Raw genomic sequence first — 15,609 nt, forward strand, 5'->3', positions numbered from 1 at the left:
GGCTCCATCTCTGCATGCACAGAAGGAGAAGGTGCCACAAAGGGACAATAGAAAGATCAGCTCTGTGAAGTCAGCCTTTAGCTGCTAAGCTAATGCAAAGAGCAGGTCTGCCTGTTTTGGCCATTGACATTGTTTATTCCACCATTCAAAAGACTGAGAAATGCCACTTACTGTCTAAATACCCTCTCTCATTGAAGTCACTCACCGCCATTTAGAAACCGACAAGCCTTTCTCTCCATGGGCATTGTTTACCCTGGGACTCAAGGAGAGAATTGCCATATTTTTTTTTCCAGGCTAATTAGTGCCATTTTAATAAATTATACTTTTAACTTGCCAGTGATCCTCTTTAGGTCAAAGTCTACATTTACAGTGGTAGATTTCTGTTTTTCTCATTGAAGCCAGGCTTACATTAAGTCAACAATACTCTCACTGCCCCAGCAGCACAGAGTGCAGAGCCTGGAAGGCCCTTTGCAGACGCTGCACAGCCTGAGCTGACTTCTCTTTGACTGAGGGGTAATTGTAGGTCTTCCTCTGAGCATGAAGGAGCATCACACACCCACTGTCTCCGTGGCTTCCAGTTCTTACCTGATGGGACTATTTCCAATGGGCAATTTGTCACATCATCCCTTTTATTTTTCGCTTTTCTCCACTGGCAAGTTTATTTCAAATTGCATTTTCTCATTGGCCATATTCACAACCCTAATAAGAAAATCGAAACCAATTGTCACAGAGTCAAATGAAGGCTGGAGAGATGGCTCAGCAGTTAAGAACATGCCCTTGTCTTGCAGAGGACCCTAACTTAGGTTCCCAGCTCCTGTATCAGCTGCCTTATAACCTCCTGTAACTCCAGCTCCAGGGGATCTGATGCCCTCTTCTGGCCTCCAAGGGCACCAGCACTCACATGCATATACCCATACACAGATACATATACTTATAAATAAAAATAAAATAAATCTGCTGGGTACCGTGGCACATGTCTTTAACTCAGGAGGCAGAGACAGATGGGTCTCTGTGAGTTCAAGGCCAGCCTGATCTACAGAGCAAGTTTCAGGAGAGTCAGGGCTATGCAGAGAGACCCGGTCTCAAAAAATATCCAATACAAACAAGCAATTGAAAAGATAGTAAATCTAAAACAAAACAAAACAAACAAGCAAAAAGCCCAGCAAAGTCAAATGAGCTGGATCCTGACTAGAAAGCAAGATAAAGATAGAAAGTTCTACAGTCAGACTCTTTATTCTCATTATTAAGAATAGTGAAAAGTGTAACCCTTCAGCTAGATGTGAGGCTCCATGGCAGAATGGAGTTCTTAGTGTATGTCTGAGGTTTAATCTTCATAACAACAAACAGCAAAAATGATTTAAAAATACAGATTTGTAAAAATGGACTCGTTTGTCAGACTGCAAAACTGTATTGAAATGAAATACCTATCTTTTCAGTGATAGCATTGACTCTTTTAAAAATCTTGCTAACTAAAATATGCCTAGAGCAGGCAGGGAACAAAAGTAAACAGGATGATTCCTTTAGATCAGGGGTGAGGAAACGATGGCTTTATGTGGGCCAAATCTAGTTCACTGTTGTTGTGCAGCTAAAGGTGATCTTTCAGCTCACAGAATATTGTAGGAGAAAGGACAGGAGGAATGTAAGAGCCAGAGGAAGATGGGTAGTGGTGTGGGACCTAGCATCCAGGCATGAGATGGCTACCTCACTCTTGAGCTCACAGCAGCTGTGGTTACCTGCATAAGACCTGAATAAGATTGGGCCCATCAATATCCTGCCATGGAGACAGGAATGCATGAGGCTCCAGCCCTCCCTGATGATGTATATGCAACTGATGGTTGATAGGGAAAGAGAGGCATTTTCTTCAGTGGTGTGGCCTCTGGTAAGGTGGCCCTGCTCCATAAACAAATCCTCCCATATACTAGGGTGAGTACCCTAGTAGAACCCATTGGGTCACAAAAAATGAAGAAGAAGAAGAAAAAAGGCCATAAAAGTGGAAGGGAGCTAGCTCAGAAGAGGAAAGAGATTAGCAGGGATGTGAGAGCAATGAGGGATGGGGAGAATGAATATGATCCAAGTTCATTATGTATATATAAAATGACATAATGAAACCCTTATGATTGTCTTCGTTTGGGTGACTATTGCTGTGATGAAGCTTCAAGACGAAAGCAACTTGGGGAGGAAAGGGTTTGTTTGGCTTACACTTCCATATCATTGTTTACCACTGAAGGAAGTCAGGACAGGAACGCAAACAGATTAGAAACCTGGAGGCGAGAGCTGATGCAGAGGCCATGGAGGAGTGCTGCTTACTGGCTTCCTTCCCATGGCTTGCTTAGGCTGCTCTCCTATAGCACCCAGAACCACCAGCCCAGGGGATGGCCCCACCCACAATGGGCAGGGCCCTCCGCATCAATCGCTAATTAAGAAAATGCCCTACGGGCTTGCCCACAGCCTGATCTAATGGAAATGTTTTCTTATTGAGGTTCCCTCCTCTCAAATGATCAGCTCCTGTCAAGTTGACACAACACGATCCAGCACAATGATGTATAATTGATATGTACCAATGCACACATTTTAACATTATTCTGAGAGACCATGTCCCCACCCTTGGCAGCGACTGCTGCTCCTGCAGACCCCCGCCACGGTCAGAGACGTTTCTGTTTGCCACGGAAAATACTGCGAACAAGGGGTGGTTGAGTGTTTAACCCTACACGAGACACGTGTGTCACCCTCTCTAAGGCTCGGGAACACAGAGGGAGAGGCGACAGGAACAACAGAAGAAGAAGTGCTAGGGAATGATGTCTTCCAGACATGACTTTGACATTGCATGCATGACTCACAGAAACTATGACTACCTCACAAGACCTGCACGAGGCTGGGCCCTTCAGCATTCCATCATGGATGGGAAAGGGACGTTCGAGGCCCCACCCGTCCCTGGGGAGGGACTGGCAGTGGATTGTTGAGGGAGGGAGAACATTTTTTTTTCCAGTGGTGTGGCTGTGAGGGTCAGTGTTCCAGTTAAATAACCCCGCATTTACACACACACACACACACACACACACACACACACACACACACACACACACACACACACACACGATAGGAAAGGAGACGGGCTAGTTGAGAAAAAGAAGGAGTTAAGTGGAATGAATTGGGGTCAAAAGAAACTAATGAGGGGGAATACAGTCAAATAGGCTTTGTACATGAATAAAACGGCCGAAGAATGCTCTCACTTTGTGATTTGAGAAACAAAAGGATAATGTTTGGTGATACACATAAGAAGATCTGTGATCCACAGAGATGATTCTGATTCAGGGGCAGAGCCTGTGGCTTCCGTCTCCAGCATCAGCATGTCGGTGTTCTGATCACTTCATCATGCACGACTGCTCTGGACCTCTAGTGGCACAGGAGTGCTCTAGCCTGCAAGCCTGAAATGGTTGCTCTCTAGGCCTCTCTGCTTGAGACACACACACACACAGTGTGCCCATCGAGGAACACTAGCGATTGCTCTCCTTGCAATTCTGCGAAGAGGGAGGATTCCTTCATATTCTTTCAGTATAAAGCTGTGTCCTGGAGTATAATAGTACAACCAGCAACCTAACTATAACATACCAACAAAGAACCAAATGGGCATGGTACCGACGGCATCTAACTTTGTGCATTTGTGGAAGGTGATGGTTAAGGAGGCAGCAGAGTCTGTTCACGTGCGTCAAGTATCTTTCCCTCTGTGCCTTGTAGCTGACAGTCTAGAGGCCAGTGCTCCACCCCCCACTGTTAGATAACCTGATTGTAGTCGAGTGTCTGCCTTTACCTCACAGGCCTCAGGGTTAATCCTGATTCACACCAGGCCTGTCATCGAGATTCCCATGTTCTTGCCTGTGCTTGCTTTTAGAAAGAGATGAATAACTCATCTGTGGTGAAGACAATAGAGAGGAATTTATCTGGAATTTTCTAGAAAGGACGTCCTTGCTGATTGAGAACAGACACACAGGACTAGGTGTGGCTCGGGGTAGAGCATGTTGGTAATGAAGAACCAGCCTGCCTCCATCTTAGGCTTAAAAGCCACCTTATAACAAAGACCAACTAGGTTCATTCCTGTTTGATTAAACCTCTGTTTCTCAAGGATTGGACTACGTCTCTCCTGCAACTTTAACTACAAATGGTTCTGTACAACCTGTTCCAGGAATGGCAATCATGTCTTTGCTTCAAAAAGTTATTTATAACCATCTTGCAACCCTACCTTTGTTTCAAACGGTTAGATGATGACCTGTGACTACCTTGTTATGCCCACCTTGCAGCCATGTCTTTGTCTCAGGAGGTCATTAGGACGAACTTGTTTATTCTGCTCCTGTAGCCTTACCTATTGCCTGCCAAATCCCCCATTTGGAAACCCCCTACCCCAGGGCTATAAACACCTTGTCTTCCTCACACCCAATGCTGACCTCTCAAATGCCACCTTAGGGGGAGACAGCCCATATACATGAATTTAAAAAGCTGGCTTCCATGAATTGCTTGCTTGAATTAATTTGGCCATGATGCTTTGGGTTGGTGGTCTTCCTCTTCCCATCTTTGGGATTAACAATAGTAAGTAATGTCCTTGTGATGGTGAGAGGCCCTGCCCTGAGTGTAGCCTGACATCAAGGCCACTTTCATCTTTTCTGAAGGGCAGAGAGCATATCCAATAGGATGAAACATGGTCTTTTCATGGAAAGCCAGAAAAACAGTCATACTATATCAAATTTTGCTCACATTGACCCAGACCAGGCACATAGTAAGGGGTTCTCAATGCTACTTGAAAGAGGCTAGAGTGTCACGTGGCATCGCTGATGCTTTGTACTCAGAGTTCCAACCTCGATTCTGTACCTGCTCACCACATTGGCTCTCCTATGAGCACGTGAGGTCGCCGAAGCACTTTGACCTTTAGCTGCTTAGCCTCAGGATCCTCAAGAAGGTTCATTGTTTGAGAGAACTCTAGTGCACAGCAAAACATTTCTGCCCGATATTTGCTTGTCTGCTTTGAAAAGCTGGTCACTGTTAGCATGCATCGTTGTGTCCATTAGGGTTCATTTCACATTCCACTGCCACCTTCCCTTCTGCCCCTTGCTTTGGCTGGATACACGTCTGCAATTCCCATTTATGCCCACATTGTCATTTGATTATCACAAAACGTATTAGAATTCTCATTTCCACATTCCTCCACATTTCTTTTCATTTATTCCTGGGGTATGTTTCATTGTGGTCCTGGCCTCCCGAGGCCATCTGACACAAGGACAGGCATTTCCCGTGAGCTCTCCTCCTTCCCCTCTTCTTTAAAACCAAACGTCTTCTTCGTTGCACAGACTTTCCTCAGAACATTTCCTTTCTGTTTCAGGACTTAAAATAACCCATCTTTAGGAAGATGGCTGCCACATGAAAAACGCTTTCATCTAGTTTTTCTTTTATCTGAAAATACCTTTTATTTTCCTTAATCTGTCAAAAAACAGTATAGCTGGGTATAGAACAGTTCTTTCCTTACAAGAATACAAGTAAAAAGTGGCTCTACTTCCTTCTGGTTTGTGGTTGCAGATGAGAAGACTATCATTTGAACTGACCTTCCTCACATAAAGAACAGGGTTAGAGTACAGCATGCCCATCCTCACAGGGAGTCTCCCCAGCACTTTGGAAGAACAGTCCTGGGAACAATAGGGGATGCTGCCCACCTCCCTAAGTGTAGCTGAGATACCGAGAAGGATCTCAAGTCGTATCTAGTACTCCATCATTAACTGAAAAGGAGACGATTACAGAGAAGCATCCTGATTTGTCTCCCTTGTGAAGGAAAGAACAGCCTCTCATGGACCTCACGTGGAGCTGCAGTGTGGGACTGTGAGGTAGAGCGAAAGCACTCAGCATCCCAGGGAGAGAGAGCAGACAGGGCTCAAGGACAGGCAGGTTTCAGAGCAGGAAAATGTCCAGGACGTGGGTAATCCAGGAGTGTAGATAAAATGCTTATTTGGAAAAAAAGAAAAAAAAAACATGTCCATTTCTAGCAGTTACTATTGACTATGATTTCCTTGAATAGCAGCTGCTGTTCTAAGACCTTAGAAACATCTCCACATTTAACATTTCTTAAAACACTTTTTTTTTTCAGTGTTGAGGTTTGAAGCACGAGACCGATACAGATTAGGTAAAGATTCTATCTCTGAGCTACATTTCTACAGGTGTTGATTTTACACTTACCAGTCTAAGCTCGGACTTGTTAGAACTGGTTGGATTGCATTCTTGTCTTTCCGACTCCAAAGCCAGTTCTCTGGATGCGTTTAATGGTATGGCCTCATCTTCTTGCTTTGGAAAAGCACTACGATCCACAATCAGTTGGGGTAGACGAGTCTCTAACAACTTTCTCCTTGGATAGCACCTTGTGTTGCCTCATGCGTTAGTTTCAGGTAGGAGTTCTCAGCTGTGACTGCTGCCACTTGGGGCCAGCTGACTCTCTGCTGGGGGAAGACTGCCCTGTGCACTGTAGCACATTTTGCAGACTCCTGGTCTCTCCCCACTGGACCACAGCAGCATCCCCGACTCACTTGTAACAACTCCAAAATGTCTCCAAATGTTATTGAGGACCCTTAAAGAACTAATTCACTCCACTTGCTAATTCCCAAATCTAGAGTTATAGAAATCATGTGCTATATATTTTAAAAATATGAAGTTGTAGAATATTTAAAGGTCATAATACTTTTAAAATAAACCTGTGGCATCTAGTGAACAGTCTATGGTAGTTACTTAATTAGCCAAGTTTGAGGTGGGTGGAAGCAGCCTCTCTGGAAGGTATGGACCACCATTGCCATTCCAGGAGATACTTGGCAAAGTGGCATTCTAAGAGCATACATAGGCTGACAGGTGCTTATATTATTAATTCAACCATACAAAATAAGATTCACTGCATATAACTTGTTTTCACACATTTCAGAACACAATTTCAACATCTAAAGCTATGTGAGCTGGGTGTGGTGGCCCATGCCTTTAATCCCAGTACTTGGGAGGCAGAGGCAGGCAGCTCTCTATGAGTTCAATACCAGCTTAGTCTACATATGAGTTCCAGGAAAGCCAGGGCCACATAATGAGACCCTGTCTCAGGTAAAAGGGGAAGAGAGGAAGAAGGTTGTATGTTTTTAAAGGGTGAATAATGTGCAGTGTATGAATGATATCTCACAAAAGCTATGACTATAAATATATGAACACATGAATGCATGTAATCAGAAACATTCTTTTGACTTTACCCTTTGGTACCTTACCTCGAGTCCAGAATAGGAAAACTTAAGGTGGTTCTTGAAACTGGATTATTCATTACACACTTAAAGAAGTGCTTATCTTCTTGTGATATGAGTTTATGTCCAGTTTTGATGGAGTTCAGAACACTGTGCTGGCCATTAAGCATGGTCAGAGATACAGCTGGGCATGGTAACCCGCCTATGGTCCCAGTTAGTTGAGAGGCTGAAGCCCGATGGTCACATGAACCCACGAGTCGGAAGCCAGCCTGTACTGGACCAGTGTCAGCCGGCCATCTTCACTTTATGATCTCCCTTCTCTGTGCATCAGGAGCCCTGCTGACCAGTCATTTCTATGGGCTAGGCAGGTTCTCCCACCCTCCTGAGACTCCTAGTTAAAGCCTCTGAGGTAATGAATGTTCCAGCAAGAAGATGTCTCCCAAACGGATTGAAAGCGAGGGAAGGAGCCAGCATAGTGGGGTTCGTACGTGTGCATCTGTCTCCCCATCTTCAGAGCCTAAGCGTCAGGCACTCCACTGCAGGAAATGACTGGTGGCTCAGCAGTTGTCAGGCTGTACAGACAGTGATACAGACGGGAGGCGGCAGAGGCTGGCTCACGGTTATCACACAGAAGCGCTGTTCTCAGTTGATGACATCTACTCCAGACCATCAAAGGAAAGGCTACCTATGCACGTCAGTATGGGAGCCAAGCTTCCTGTTGCCCACACTTGGGAGCTTGGCAGGCTTGGGTCTTCCCCATCCTGCATAACAGCTCCCCCAGGAGCTGGCTTCTGTTCTTCAGCTGTGGTAGGTTGAACACAGGCTCCCTGAGTTGTGACTGTTCCCTGCTCTCCATGATGGTCTGGGTTCTTCCTAAAGATGGCACCTGGCCACAGCCATCTGAGCCTGTGGAACTTCTCTGCTGGTGACCCGTTCAACAGAGGAAGTCGCTGTTTCTGCAAGATTGATGTCTTAGTTAGGGTTTCTATTGCTGTGAAGAGACACCATGGCCACAGCAATTCTTACACAGGAAAACATTTAATTGGGGGGGGGGGCTGGCTTATAGTTCAGAGGTTTAGTCCATACTTGTCATGGTGGGAAGCATGGTAGCATGCAGGCAGCCATGGTACTGGAGAAAGAGCTGAGAGTTCTACATCTTGATCCACAGGCACCGGAAGGAGACTGTGTGTCTGTCATACTGGGCATAACTGGAGCATATACGACCTCAAAGTCCACCTCCACAGTGTCACACTTCCTCCAACAAGGCCACGCCTGTTCCAACAAGACCACACCTCCTAATAATGCCATCCCCAATGGGCCAAGCATTCAAACACATGAGTCCATGGGGGCCATGCCTATTCACACCACCACAATATGTAACCGGAATTGGGGGGGGGGCAGCTTGTCCTCTGGATAGAAAAGCCAGCCGCCAGGCCAGTCTCGTTTCACAGGGGCCACCGGCTTATCTTTAGCATAAGCTTCTGCCTCCTCTTCCCCCGCTGGGCGCCTCCGGCTACCTTTCTTCTTTTCTGGGCTCCTCCTCCTGTTGCTCTGCAATTTCCAGCTGTCCTATTGCCTCCTTTTGGGACTTTCCAAGGCTCTCTCTTCCTCTGAAACAGTGTCTGTTTTCATTTGACTTGACACTCTTCCTCCTCCAAGTCACAGGAGCCAACTTCTAGTCTGAAAATTTACCCAGAAGTCAAGAACGGCTTTGCTTTCTTTTAAGTGGTTGTGAGAAAATGGAAAATAGTATTTCATAGCAAATGAAATTTATATACAACTACAATCTTGTTGCCTTAAAAATTTTAGATCCCATGGCTTTTTAATCTAGTCTAGGATATAAATGACACCAAACTAATTTATTTAAGTTTCTGCATGCCAACATGCTTTTTACAATTGTTTAATCTGATAAAGTTTGACAATAGTCATGTTGATTATTTCCTTAGGAAGTTGGTGAAATCAGAAGGAAAAAAAAATATTTCACCGAAACCATTTAATGAGTATGCTTTTTATATCAAAAGTTACTTGTGAGTGCTAGAGAGATGGTTCAGCAGTTAAGAGCACTTGCTGCCCTTACAGAGTACCTGGGTTCAGTTCTCCAAACCTACATGATGATTCACAACCATCTCTGTAACTCCAGTTCCAGGGCATCTTACTTATGGCCTCCCAGAGCATCTGGCAAGCATGTGATGCATACACATGCATGCAGGTAAGACTCTTACAAACATAAAATAAAAATAAATAAAACTTTAGAAAAGGAAAAGAAAAAAAACTTTGATCTCCAAAAATAAAGATCCTAAATAAATTTAAAATTCATGTAAATTAAAAAAAAAAAACAATAAACCTCCTAAAATAGTGAGTTTACAAAAAAAATGCAGAAGAATGCAGGGTGTAATATGTAATATATGTTCATTGAGAAAAAACTCAGAAACATGACAACCCTTTATGAAACACTGTAACAATCCCTTTACTTAATTTACCTTTGGCTATTTCATAAATGTCATAGGAGAAATTAGACACTTTGTAAAGACACTTTTTTTAAAAAAGAAAAACAAGAGAAGGGCCAGCTCAGTGACTAAGAGTGTTTGCTACTCTCCCAGAGGACCTGCGTTTGGTTCCCAGCACCCACCCCTTTAACTCCAGCCCTAAGGGATCCAACATCCTCTACTGGACTCCATGAGCACCTGAACATGGATGGCACACAAGCATAAATACAAATAAAATAAATAATAATGCACTGCATAATACAGCATCACTGTTTGAATTCAGAATAAACTCAAATGTGTTAAAGACATAAAGGGAGGGAAAAAAATAAAAGAAAATAAGTGTATTTCCTTTTGGTCCCTCTTCCAACCCTTCTTCCTGTGTTGACCTCCTGGAATTTGGGTTGGGTGAGTGGATGCTGATTAGACTTTCCAGATCCTAGAAGGGACTGTCTTATCATTAGCTCTGTGACTTTGTTACCGGAAACTGGTCTCAGCTGTTCCTATTTCACATATTTGTTGGTGGAATGGGCAACTTATGAGATGCCAAGCCTCCCTGCAGGTGCATTAGGCACCCTGCAAGGGCATCATGAGCAAAGCAGGGTTTTTCTTATTAAAATACTGCCATGAGTAAGAATCCAGAGACAGCCAGGTTGCTCATACTTCAGCAATTTTTTTGCATTGCTGTCCCAACCACCTTCTCCACAACCCATTTGGCATGAATGGATGAACAAGTTGTACATTGTGTAGCTCTGCTCACCTCCAGATTCTACTACGAAAGCTGAGAGCACCATCGAGTGCTGTGGGATGTCTTTCTGTAGGCTATGAATATGTGCTGCTCCCATTGGCTAATAAATAAAGCTGTTTGGGCCTATGGCAAGAAGGCTTACAGTCAGGTGGGAAATCCTGAGAGAGAGAGACAGAGAGAGAGAGACAGAGAGAGAGAAGGAGAGAGGAGAGAGAGGGGAGAGGGAGGATGGGGGGAGTGGGAAGAGGGGAGAGGGGGAGAGAGAGAAGAAAGATGAAGTCAGGGGAGACACAATCCAGCCACCCAAGAAGGAAGATGATGTGAAAGTACCAGTAAGCCACAAAGACACATGGCAAGACATAGATGAATAGGAATGAGTTGAATTAAGTTGAAAGAGCTAGCTAATATAAGCAGGAGCCATAGGCCATACAGTTTGTAATGAATATAAGCCTCTGTGTAATTATTTTACAAGCGGCTGCGGGACCATGGGTGGGAGAGATTCTTCGTCCGGACCTCGGGGCTGGATGGGACCGAGAACTTCCGCTTACAATAAATAAGTGTATGTGTGTGTTGTTACAGGGTCTTTCTATGTAGTCCAAGCTAGCCTCCAATTCCCTATGTAGCCAAAGACACCTCCACCTCTGGTACCTGGGGTGTTATGTGCATTTCCCCTCACACCAGGTTTTGCATTGCTGAGTGTGGAACGCAGGCCGCATGCATGATAGATAAGCGCTCAACCAACCAGGCTCTCTCCTCAGCCCCTCCCATACCATAGAGTTTTATTGAAACATGTAAATAGTTGTTGTTTACCTATTTTCCCATGGCTGCTTTTGACCTACAAGGGCAAAACTGAATTGGTGAAACAGATTTTAACGGCCAGCAAAACCGAAACAATTTCCTTTCTGGCCTTTACAGAAAATGTTTGATGACCTTTAATCTCAAAGACTTCCGAAGGATTTGAAATTTGTTCACAGTAAGAGAAGAAATCATTCATTGGTAATTCCATCAGTTCCCAAGATACAGATAAACAAAGAACTTCAATAGGTAAGACAAAGCTTCACATTAAAAGGCCGCAAATCAGAGAGAGGATTAGGCACACACGGACCAGATTTTCAGCTGAACACTGTGTGTTAAGTCAAACTCCTTCTCCTGGAAGGTGGCGACACAGCAGATGTGGAGCCCGAGATACACAAGTTGAGTGACCTTCCCTGGGTCACACAGCCAGCTCTGGACAAAACCAGGATTTCTAACTACCGCAGTTAAGCTCAACACTGTACTCCTGACTGGGTGTTGCTTTGTGGTAGAGTGTCTATGACCCTGGGTTCCATCCCAAGCAAAACAACACCCCTCACAACCACACTCTTTTTTCTTATGGTGCTGGAGATGAACCCTGGGTCTTAGGCATGCTAGGTTAGGGCTCTGCCGCTCACCTACACGCGAAGCCCCGCTTTATTAGTCATCACTGAAACTCATGGAGGCTTCTTATTTCCCCCAAACCTCTCCACGACTATGGGATACATGCACATGACCTCTACAAAACAAAAACAACAAAGAAGAAAACCAACTCTGATTCCACAATTACATTGTTTTGCTTGCCACTGAGCTACCCAGAGTGCTACCCAGTCTGCTTTTGTTGACTCTCTGCAAGGCAAATGATGCAGGCATTGTTCCTAAGTTCTCAATCTGGCACGACACACCTTCATAGTCCAGTCATGGGAGCAGCATTTAATGAAACATTTCGGAAAGATTGGCCTGAAGCCCACCAAGACTGACTCGGTATTTCAGTATTTGACTCTCTTCAGAAGCCACGGTAAGCGCTTCCCTGTGACAGCTACAGAGAGGAAGGAGCCGCTGTCATATGGAAGAAGAAAATGGCTTCTTAGGCTCTGGTGGGTCTATGTTTGGCCAGTGAGAACCCAAAGCAAATAAGATTGAGGCTACAATGTATTCACTGGGGATGTTTTTGTTCCTGAGTGAATTAATGCCTCACGTGAGTGACGGTGACTGAGAAACTCTGAAAACACGTGCCCAACTGCGGTTCTGAAGAGTTCTCAAACCTCCTTGAACGGCATGGGAACTCCTCGAGAGACGCTTGAGAGCCCCAGTCCTTCCGTTGATTATTATGTTTCTCATCGCCATGACCAAACATTTGATAAAAAAAGCACAGGGGGTGGGCTGGTGATGGGGGGAGACTGGGGAGCGGGAGGAGGGAAGGGAAGATCTGTGGTTGATACGTAAAACGATTAAAACATTTCTTAATTTAAAAAAAAACACAAGGGAGGAGGGGAGGGGTTTCTTCTGGCTCCAGTCTAAGAAGCGACATCACCAGGGAAAGCCTGGCTGCCAAAGCTGGTTACAGTGTGTCTTCAGCGGTCCCGGGGCAGAGAGAGAGCAGACCGCAAGTGCCGCGCGGGGCCAGGAAACTTCAAGGCTCTGCCTTGCCTGACCCACTTCCTCTAGGGAGGCTCCACCTCCCTGGAAGTTCCAGAGCCTTCCAAAACAGCCGTGCTACCTGAGGACCAAGTGGTCCAGCACATGAGCTGTAGCGGGGTGGTCCACATCTGGACTCCGGTAACAGGCGCACCTGGCCCAAGGCCTTGCCTTCCTCAGCCTCCCCAAATACCGAGCTCTTGATGAGCGGAGCCTGATGCTGCAGCGCAGCCCGTAAACTGTGGCCGTGCTAACAAATTAGGTTCTCCCAAATGCACCCCCAACTGTAGAGGGGCCCCCTTGGAGTCGGCTCAGAACACACCCGGACACCAAATGCTCGGCATAAAGGAGATCTATTACCGCCGCAGAGGGGCAAGAGCGGGTGGAAGTGGGTGAGGTGCCGCCTCCGGATGAGACAAAGGCAGCAGCAGGTATCTCTGCAAAGTGGTTTTTTTAAGGAGAAAAGGGGAAGTCGGTGCTAGGATGAGTTGGTAAGTCCTGATTGGACAAATTAGCCTGTATAGCCAAATAATGAATCTTGATTTCTGGACCTTGCTTGGTGTTTAGTCTAAGTAATGAGTCAGTGGCCAAAAAAGGAAACAGACCTCGGGGGCTGGCTTTAGGAAGGTAATTGAAAGCTTTAACAAGGGAAAGGAATGGGAAAGGATAAAAATCTGTGGAGGGGTGGGAGGAAGGTGGGGGGCGAGTTTGCCAGGCTTGGGCCTGTTAGTAGGCTTGGGCCCTTCGTCAATCTTTTTTTTTTTTTTTTAAACATAACTTTCTTTTTCTTTTAATTGATTCATTGGGAATTCCACCTCATACATTCCAAACCCAATCCTATTCATTTCCTAGTCTCTTTGTGTCTGCCCTTCACCCTTGTAGTGTTTCCCCCAAAGGAAAACTAAAAAAGAAATAATAAAAATAAGATAAAAATAAAAAATAAGCAAAACAAACAAAAAACCAACTAATCAAACAGACAAAAAACCGCTCTGCTCCTCCATCTTTCCCACCTCTCCATCACCTCTCCATTCATCTCAGTGGCACTGGGAGCTGCGGAGTGTCATGCCGTATTCCCTTTTGTCCACACAGCTTTACTTGCACATGCTCATGGTGTAACGTGTTGTTGGTCAGGTTCAAGGCCTCTGGCTTCTGGTACACCATCCATACTGGACCCTCATGGAATCTCCTCTTGGATGTCCTGCTGTTGCCCAGTTATGGAGATCCTGTGGCCATGGTTCCACAGGGCCAGTCCCTTCACATACTCCAGCAGGTCACAAATGGGGTAGATGTTGGGGAGTGCCAACTCAAAGCCCTGGATGTGTATCTGGGTGGTAGCTGAGTTGGTCTGACTGGGCTGCTGGGACCACCCCTGTAGGTGGACTTTTCTGTGTCCTGGCAGCCACTCCCAGATCTACAGAGAGACTTAATATTAATCATAAATGCCGAGCTGATAGTTAGGCTTGTTACTAACTAGCTCTTACAACTTAAATTAACCCACATTTCTTTTCTAAGTTCTATGACATGGCTCCTGGCTGGCTACCTCATTTTCTACATGTCCTGCTTCCTCTGTGTCTGGCTCAAGACTCCTCAGACTCTGCCCTCCTCCTCCTCCTCCTCCTCCTCCTCCTCCTCCTCCTCCTCCTCCTCCTCCTCCTCCTTCTTCCCAGCATCCTCTTAGTTTGGTTCTTCTACCCAATCTCTTCCTGTCCAGTTATAAGCCAGTCAGCTCTTTATTAACCAATGAGAGTAATACATATTTACAGTGTATAAAAATTGTTCCATAGCACACACACCCCCCCTCAGTGGGGGACAGAGGCAGCTCTCCCACACCCATGGTGAGGGGTAGTGGGGCCAACTCTCTCAAAGAGGAGGACAGCTCTCCTATTAGAGGCAGGGCCAGCCCTCCCAATCTCAGGGCCAAGGAGGGGCTGGGTCAGCTCAGCACAGCCCTTGTACTTGTACCTTGTACATAGTTCGAATGGGCCTGCCTGTGGTAACACAGGCCATGGACACCAACACAGACCCCAGCTGTGGCACGACCCCAGACCCAGACATGGCCGGCGGCGGCAGCCCAGCTGGATGTTACCATGGCCAATGGTGGCAGTGCAGGGTGCTCAGATCTGTATTGCCCCAGTGGCAGACCCTCGGATACCACCATGGCCTCAGGTATTGGCCCAGACCTGGGGTATCTGTACAGCCTTTGGCGGTAACAGGAGCTACAGACATCAACACAGTCCTGGCTGCAACAGGGCCACAGAACCAGACATGGTCCTCGGCAGCAGGTCAAGCTCAGATGTCTCCATGCCCCCGACCCTCGGACACCAACATAGCCACCCGTGGTGACCCATTCCTCACCATATATTTGCTCACCATAATGGTGCCTGGCACTGGGTGGGCCGTGGTGGTTTCTTCTCTCAACCTAGGGCAAACGGCCCTAGATACGTGTGTGTGTGTGTGTGTGTGTGTGTGTGTGTGTGTGTGTGTGTGTGTCCATCTCTGTTCACCAGGTCCTAATGGCCCCCTTCACCATCCTAGCTCCCGTTTTGGCTCTAGAACTTATAAACTCCTCCCCAGTTGAGTGAACCCTCTATGTTTTCTGTAACCTGCAGCATTCTTCCAGAAAGACCTGTTCTTCGCCACTTTCACACCATCAAACCTCAAAGTGCAGACCTGAGTGATCTTTGCCCAGACCTGGGATGTCTGTTTG

General features: G+C 45.9%; 1 protein-coding gene across 1 annotated transcript in view; it reads left to right on the forward strand.

The window, feature by feature from the left end:
• Spmip2 (sperm microtubule inner protein 2) overlaps nt 1-15,609 on the forward strand; it is a 129,988-nt gene that overhangs the window by 48,990 nt on the left and 65,389 nt on the right. The gene's annotated exons all lie outside the window — the stretch shown is intronic.

Source organism: Peromyscus maniculatus, chromosome 6, assembly GCF_049852395.1.
Source record: "Peromyscus maniculatus bairdii isolate BWxNUB_F1_BW_parent chromosome 6, HU_Pman_BW_mat_3.1, whole genome shotgun sequence".
Taxonomy (NCBI): Eukaryota; Metazoa; Chordata; class Mammalia; order Rodentia; family Cricetidae; genus Peromyscus; species Peromyscus maniculatus.